Consider the following 6,764-nt stretch of genomic DNA (forward strand, 5'->3'; position numbering starts at 1 on the left):
GGGCCTGAACTCTGGGCCTGGGCACTGCCCCTCAGCTCTTCAGCTCAAGGCTAGCACTCTACCACTTGAGCCACAGCGCCACTTCTGGCTTTTTTCTTTTTGCTTATGTGGTGCTGAGAAATCGAACTCAGGGCCTCAGGCATACAAGGCAAGTGCTCTACCACTGAGCCACCTTCCCAGCTCGATACTCAGATTTGAACTCAGCTTTGTACATGCTAGGCAAACACTATACCAGTTAGTTGGTTACACTTCCAGCCTTTTTTTGAACGTATTTTTGGGTAAGGTCTCAACTTTGCATGGTCCAGCCTTGGGTGGAAGTCCTGTACCTTCACCCACTGCCTTTTTAGGGATGAACCACCATATTCAAGTTGCTTTTTAAGATAGGCTTTACTAACTTTTGCCCAGGCTGACCTTGAATCACTTCCCATCTCTGTTCCTGTAGCTAGATTACAAGCATGCACTAGCACACCTGGCCCTTTAATGTCATTTTATGGTCTGAAACTGCTGTGTACCAGAGATACGCCTCTGGGCTATGTTGTTATTCTAAAGTATATTTCAGGGTTAAAATTTTGTCAAATTAGAGGTAAATAAAGTAAGTTAAAAGTGGTCTGTTGGTTCCATCTTTCCTTGGCTTTTTCCAGTGCTCTGGACTTGAGTAAGGATTGTAAGAAACACCCACCAGTGAGAACCATACCACCATACTCTTTAAAGTCTTCTCTTTCCTTCTTGTATTGGAACAACAAAGTAGTATGTTTTGGGTAGGTGGGCTGCTTCTGACAGCCTTGAGTTTATTTTTCCCTGATTCTGAGTTGGACCTCTCCTCCCTTTTGTTTTAGTATATTCATTTTTAACCTATAACTGGGCCGCCTTGTGTCTGGAATCCAAAAGCAAGGTGGAATCATGAGCAGACAGATAATAGTTCTAAACTGGGTTCTTGAAGTGCAGAGCAGAAGTGGAAGGCACGGTTAGGAGCCATGGCTGTCACAGTGATGATAGTGGTCATACTCATCTATCACCCTGTAGCAAAAAGGTAAATCTTTGTCTTTAAAGGCATTCACTTTGCAAAATATCTTTGTGGAATGGTTATTAGAAGATGGAAAATTATCTTCATAGACAGTGTACACAATCAACCATGTAGAAAATCCTAGATAATCTCAAAAAACTATAATTAAAAAATGAATTTGATAAAGTCTGATAATATAAGGTCATTTTACAGAAAGTGACTTGTATATAACTACTTACAAATTCTTGGCAATAAAATTAGAGCATGAACAATTTGTGGCTTTCGTTTAATATTGATTGTAGTAATTCCACTTTATAAATAAGAACTTGGATATTATCAAACAAAATAAAAGAAATAATTTTTCCTCAATTGATATAAAGGAAATAGTTGTCTTTCATGCCTACAAGCATATCCTTGAATTTCCTTTCCTGTATAATCTGAGGATTGTGATTTTTTAATAGCAACTACTAATCCCTTTAAATAGCTCTTAATGTAAGGATTCCAGAGTTTTCATTAACCATGGATTTCAACCTTTTTTTAACCTCAATTCAAAACCCATATTTGCTGATTGTTTCATCAGTACTCTTTTAGCCTGGATGGTGAGGCAGCAAGCCTACTGTAAATCCTAAGTGGCTGGTATAGATGAGAGTCTAAGACTTTATATGTCATTTTATTCACACACTCAACTCCAGGAAGAGAAAATGACTCTGTTGTTGGAAAAAGACATATTATGTGAGTATCATTCATTGTAAACCAAAAATGATACTGTATTATAGCATAAGCAACAATGGGACCTGATTCTTGCAATGAGTCCTGTCTGGGAAATTGAATAATAGTGAAAGTCATCAAAATGGAAAGAGGTGTTAATGTGAAATGCAGCCTTCTCAGAAATGCTCTTTCCTGGCCTGTTTAGTTTTGCTTTTGTTGCTTGTCATGCATGAATGAAAGTGTTCTACTCTCTTGGGAAGCAGGAAAGCCTCTGTGTCGGTTGTTTGTTTCCTTAATTCCTCCTCCTTTGTGATTTTTGGTGTCAGATCTAAAATGGAAAGCCTGTAAATATAATGATTATCACATGGATAATCACCTGCATTCGGAACTGCCCTGCTTCTCTATTCTACCCTAGCTGTTCTCCACATGTCACATCTACTCTGTGGTTGGATTTTAACCTGACTGCTTCATTAGATTTGTGAAACTCAGTACGAGGCGCCCTGGGGCAGCACAGATGGGGACTTGCTTGTTTTCTTTTCTCACTTCTTCCATGGCACACTAAAAAGTCCTTTTCAATTTAGTGTGATCATTTTACTTGGAATTACCCTTGATATTTGGAGCCTCCCTTGCTCTTCTGCCCACCATACTCGTATTCTTCTTCCCTCATTTCTGTCCGTTCACACAGTTAATCTGAGAAGTAAGATAATGCTTAAAATTCTTACTGGGTCAAACTGTTCCCCTGCATTGTTTTGTTTGTTTTGCTGAAAGGGAAAAATAAATGTTCCATCATTGTATCTATAAACACATTCAGATCAGAGGTTAGCAACAGTCTGCAGTGATGTGAGCCAGCTCCCTTCTCTAATGGTGTGACTTGGGGCACCAGCCCAAGATCAAAGGAAGGTAGGTGGGAGGAAGTTAGAAGATAAGATCATTTTAAGCCACAGAACAAGAGCTTAGCTTTCCCAGTGATAAGGCACAGCTCAACAAACATGTATGAGGGAGTACCAAGACAGAAAATTGAGTTGATTTTTCTTAAATATATCCTTCCTCAGCAACAATTGTGTTGGTTCAAGGAATTGTTTATAGACACAAAAATATCCTAGGATCCGATTTCCTCTTATAATAATAATTTGGCATCTATATATGTATCTTGTGATTATTTCTGTACCATGCGATATTATAATTAATTATACAAGTAAAACTGGCATTAAAACAAACAAGCATGTGAGCCCATATGCTAGTGACTCCCTCCTGTAATCTTACCTACTTATTAGGAGTCTAAGATCACCATTCAAAGCCAGCCCAGGCAGAGAAGTCCAGAAACTTTTGTATCCCAAATAATTAGCAAAAAGCTGAACTAGAAGTATGGTTCAAGTACCAGTCAAACAAGCACAATGTGCTGAGTTCAAACCTCAGTACTAACACACAGGCTAACACACACACATATGTATATACATATGCATGTGTTTTTTGTTCAATGGTAGGGTACTTTCCTCACAATTGTGAAACCCTAGGTGTGCTCCAAACAATACCCTCTTTTTTTTCCTCAATCTACTGTATGTAGATTTTTAAACTTTTATGTCCTAGTTCTACTGACTCTTCATGTTTTTTTTTCATAACTCCAATAAAGTTTCATTTTAAGAAGTAGTTCTAATAGAGTTTTTCAATTGTCTTATTCATATAGGAATTAATTTAGGCTATTGTGACAGCTTGGAAAATACTACATTAACATCTGTTGAACCGTATCCTTTGCCTTGATATCCCAAGCAGTAAACATTATTAACTATGTAATGAGCAAAGTTTTGTTGTAATTAAATCTTCTAGAGTTTCATGTTTTTTGAGACAATCACTAAGATCATAATGGATTTTTTTTCCTTTTTGTGTACATCAACTTCTGCCTACATGGTCAGCCAGTGTTTCTTCAGTGAGTGGCCTTAAAAGTTACACTCTCAGCTTACCACATTGTGTTACTTCAGCATTCAGCTGTAATTATGCATTCTGACCTTTTCAAGTCCTCAAAGTGGTTCTCTAAATCTACCTGTTATTATTAGAATATGGGATCATAAGTACATACATATTTTTTTCTTAGTGTTTTTCTTCAATGTGTAGGTAGTAACCAAATCAGTGCTGGAGACACTGACTACTTTCTGCCTTACATGGTTTGGTGCAGCAGTCGCTTAGTTGAGTTGGATCTTCTCACTACTCGGCTCAAATCCCATCCTACTATTAATATCTCTTGGCAAAGATAATTTTGGAAGAATGTGAGTTAAGATGTAGAGGCTCTTGACAGTTGTCTGCAATTTTTTTTCACATTCAAGAGGGAAGTAGAATTGAAAAGTAATATTGCCTCCATTTTATATCTATCCCAAAATTAAAATTATGTACAAACCAAAGAGTCAAAGGAAAAGATTTGGTTATACAGTTGTGTTTTTTTCATTTGATAGCCTGCCTGCAACAATGCATTAGGTTATATACTGTTCATTTGGCTGTGTTCTTCAGATATTTATTTAAAATCTAGAAGAACTTTGTGTATTTCAGTTTTAACCATTTTTTTAATGTTCAGCTTTTATTACCCTGCCATCTTACATATAAAAGAAATTTCAAGGGTGGATTTTGGGGTTTTTTGATGATTCATTATGAAAATTTTCAATCACACAAAATGGTTGGGATATATATAAAAACATATTAATATTTTGCCAGTTTTGCATCACTTGTATTTTTTATGCATTATCATAAAGTGAATTACTTATTCCATAACATTTTATCCCCCAAATATTTGAGGATAATCTATAAAAACTAAGGACATTTTTTATTAAACTAATAATTCCTAATATTTTCTTTTTTACTTTTTTTTTATTTTTTTGGGGTCTGGTCGTGGGGCCTAAACTCTGGGCCTGGGCGCTGTCCCTCAGCTCTTCAGCTCAAGGCTAGCACTCTACCACTTGAGCCACAGTGCCACTTCTGGCTTTTTTCTTTTTGCTTATGTGGTGCTGAGGAATCGAACCCAGGGCCTCATGCATGCAAGGCAAGCTCTGTACCACTGAGCCACCTTCCCAGCCCATTCCTAATATTTTCTAGCCCCCAAATTTCTGTTCTCTATTTCTCTTTCTCTCCCCCAACAGATATAACAGTTGATTTTCTAAAATACAATCCTGTCAAGGTTCATGCATTGCTCTTACTCACTTTCCTCTCCTCCACTTCATCATTGACAATGACTTGTTAAAGAGACTAAACTAGTTACACTATAGATATCCAACCTTATATTTGTCCATTTCCTTCCTTACTGGATCCTTTAACTTGTTCCCTTTCCTCTCTTTCTTGGTGACTATAGGTTATTGTGCTGTAGTTTCCATGAATTTGTGTTAAACAGTTTTGGTCAGAATACTTTATAGGCAATATTGTGAACCTCATACTGCATCATAACTGAAGGCACAGGTATGTGGTGATCCCACTATTACTGATGATAAACGATAGGATCGATTGCTGAGCTAAAGTGATGACAGCTTGATCCTTCCATTATAAAGTTATACTTTGTTCCCTGTGACCAGTCTATAATCTGTACACTCTAAAAGAAGGACCCATCTTTTTACCCAATAAATTTACCAACCGTTGCTGATACAAATATCTTCATGGTAATTGTAAAATGGTGAATTTTTTCTTTGTCTGTACATCTATTAGGAATCCTCTTTCTCCTCAACAGAAGAACTTTCTGAGAGGTATTGTTTTAATTAGAAATATATCCACTAGTATGTTCCTTTAGGTTTCAAATGATTGTCTTTCTTTGCTGAGGTCAGTACACCTGAACTCTCTGTGGCAGCTACAGTAAAAACATGTACTACATCTTCTTTATTGTAACTTGTGAAGTGTGTTGACATTATGCTGCCTTCTTTTTTATTATGCCAAGAGAAAAAGGAAATCTTTTTTGTGTAAGAATAAAAATTGAACTATGTGGTTATATTGAGATAATTGTGTAAAAAGAAGACTGTTTGAATGAGTTTCAAAATGGATTATTTCTTCATTACCTAGCACTTTATAATTAACTGTTCTTTTTTTTCCAGGAAGCTGACGCTTTTGCTAGAGAGCAAGGCTTTGAGGTGAGTTAACCCACAATTGCACACTAAACAGATCCTAAAGGTTTTTTTTCTAGCTGATAATGAAGTTCTTTTGGACAGTGATTGATGTGCTATTATACTCTCAGAGCCTCGCAGCAGTTGCCATGGAAACTTGGCAGTCGTCATGGTTTCTTTGTTCTGCCAGCACAGTGTTATGACGCACTCTGCTAGGTCTGCACCCAACATCGCCTACAGATGTTATTTATTGAATTTTGAAAAGCCTCTTGGGAAGCCAAGAGGTTGGGCACGGTTTCAAGCTGCCTCTGCAGATATGGGGCCTGTCAGTTTGTTCAGTTAAAAAGCTACCTCATTAGCTGCATTACATTTCACAAGGATTCACTGCTAAAGCAGTGGTGGAGCAAGACTAAATAGTGAGATATAATGTCGCTTAAATAATTTCAACCTTATCACATGTAGATTATCATTATGCAAATTAACTTCCTAAAGGTTGTACTTAACAGTTGTTAGGAACTGATTAATTTAAATCCTGCTTATATGAACTTACCACTAGAATCCTTATTTTTCTATCTCTACCTCTGGCTCTCTCTTTTCTTTTAGATAACAAAATATATATAAATTTTATGAAACAAAATATTGATTATTAACTTTAATTTCCAGGCTTTGATTCTGTTTTCCTAACAGAAGAATTATGCTCTCAAGACTCAAAATTCCATGAAGTGGTTGTTGGCCAAATTAAGATAATAGTCAAGACTATGTTTTTATCTGTGCAATATCCATCTTTCAATTAATTGTTAGAAAACACTGACTCCAATATGAACCCGGGTTAATTGACACAGAATTAACTGAGTTTATGAGTCTTTTATGACTATGGTATTTAATTGAGCCAGAACTATGTAGAATGTCTTGTACAGCAACTTGAAATACTACATGATAGTAATTTTCTTTTCTTCTTCTTTTTTTTTTTTTGGTCAGTCATGGGG

General features: G+C 36.5%; 1 pseudogene; it reads left to right on the forward strand.

The window, feature by feature from the left end:
- Window positions 1-6,764, forward strand: part of LOC105992644 — a 169,504-nt pseudogene that overhangs the window by 71,766 nt on the left and 90,974 nt on the right.

The sequence above is a fragment of the Dipodomys ordii genome, unplaced genomic scaffold, assembly GCF_000151885.1.
Source record: "Dipodomys ordii isolate 6190 unplaced genomic scaffold, Dord_2.0 Scaffold86, whole genome shotgun sequence".
NCBI lineage: Eukaryota > Metazoa > Chordata > Mammalia > Rodentia > Heteromyidae > Dipodomys > Dipodomys ordii.